Source organism: Trichosurus vulpecula, chromosome 5, assembly GCF_011100635.1.
Source record: "Trichosurus vulpecula isolate mTriVul1 chromosome 5, mTriVul1.pri, whole genome shotgun sequence".
Lineage (NCBI taxonomy): Eukaryota > Metazoa > Chordata > Mammalia > Diprotodontia > Phalangeridae > Trichosurus > Trichosurus vulpecula.
The window spans coordinates 146,289,778-146,291,954 of record NC_050577.1 but is presented as its reverse complement, the minus strand read 5'-3'; positions in this window follow the sequence as shown (position 1 = coordinate 146,291,954).

Sequence of the window (2,177 nt, the reverse complement as noted above, 5' to 3'; positions counted from 1 at the left end):
CAATGAAGAGGAAATTAAAACAATAATTTGGAATTATTTTGCCCAATTGTATGCCCATAAATTTGATAACCTTAGGGTATGGATGAACATTTATGAAAATATAAATTGCCCAGGTTAATAGAAGAGGAAGAAAATACCTAAATAACCCCATCTCAGAAAAAGAAATTGAGCGAGCCATCAATGAATTCCTTAGGAAAAAATCTCCAGGGCCAGATGGTTGTATATGTGAATTCTATCAAACATTTAAAGAACAATTAATTCCCACACTTTATAGACTATTTGGGAAAATAGGTGAAGATGGAGTCCTATGAAATTCTTTTTGTGACACAAATATGGTACTAATACCTAAACCAGGAAGAGTCAAAACAGAGAAAGAAAATTATAGACCAATTTCCCTAATGAATATTGATGCAAAAATTTTAAATAAAATATTAGCAAAAAGATTGCAGCAACTTATCACAAGAGTAATATACTACAACCAGGTAGGATTTATTCCAGGAATGCAAGGCTGGTTCAATATTAGGAAAATTATCAGCATAATTGAGCATATCAACAACAAAACTAGCAGAAACCATATGATCATCTCAATAGATGCAGAAAAAGCCTTTGACAAAATACAACACCCATTCCTATTAAAAACATGAGAAAGCATAGGAATAAATGGAACCTTCCTTAAAATTATAAATAGCATCTACCTAAAACCATCAACAAGCATTATTGCTAGATGCATTCCCAGTAAGATCAGGGGTGAAACAAGGATGTCCATTATCACCACTACTATTAAATTTGGTACTAGAAATGTTAGCTGTAGCAATAAGAGAAGAAAAATTGAAGGAATTAGTATAGGCAAAGAAGAAACTAAATTACCACTTTTTGCAGAGAATCCCAGAAAATCAAGTAAAAACTACTTGAAATAATAAACTTTAGCAAAGCTGCAGGATACAAAATAAACCTACATAAATCCTCAGCATTCCTATACATTACTAACAAAGCCCAACAGCAAGAGATAGAAAGAGAAATTCCATTCAAAGTTACTGTAGACACTATAAAATACTTGGGAGTTTATCTGCCAAGACAAACCCAGGGCCTATATGAACATAACTATGAAACACTTTCCACACAAATAAAGTCAGATCTAAATAAATGGAAAAATATCAGTTGCTCATGGTTAGGCCGAGCTAATATAATAAAAATGACAATTTTACCTAAATTAATCTATCTATTCAGTGCCATACCAATTGAACTACCAAAAAATTATTTTACCGAGCTGGATAAAATAATAACAAAATTCATCTGGAAGAACAAAAGGTCTAGAATATCTAGGGTATTAATGAAAAGAAATGCTAGAGAAGGTGGCCTAGCTATACCAGATATTAAACTGTATTATAGAGCAGCAGTCATCAAAACTACGTGGTACTGGCTAAGAAACAGAGTTGTGGATCAGTGGAATAGGATAGGTACACAAGACACAGTATTCAAAGATTATAGCAATCTACTCTTTGATAAACCCAAAGAATCCAGCTTCTGGGCTAAGAATTCACTATTTCACAAAAACTGCTGGGAAAATTGGAAAATGGTAGGGCAGAAACTGGGCATAGACCAATATCTTATACCACATACCAAAATAAAGTCAAAATGGGTTCATGATTTAGGAATAAAGGCTGAAACTATAAGCAATTTGGGAGAGCAAGGAATAGTTTACCTATCAGATTTATGGAAAAGAAAAGAATTCATTACCCAACAAGAGATAGAGAGCATTACAAAATGCAAAATGGATAATTTTGATTATGTTAAATTGAAATCTTTTTGTACAAAAAAAGCCAATGCATCAAAGATTAGGAGGGAAGCAGAAACTTGGGAGAAAATCTTTACAACTAGTGTCTCTGATAAAGGCCTCATTTCCAAAATATACAAGGAACTGAACCAAATATATAGGAATACAAGTCATTCCCCAATTGAGAAATGGTCAAAGGATATGAACAGGCAGTTTTCAGAGGAAGAAATTAAAGATATCTATAGGCATATGAAAAAATGCTTGAAATCACTACTGATTAGAGAAATGCAAATCAAAACAACTCTTAGATACCACATCTCTCCTGTCAGATTGGCTAAAATAACAAAACAAGAAAATGATATATGCTGGAGAGGATGTGGGAAAATTGGAACATTGTTACGTT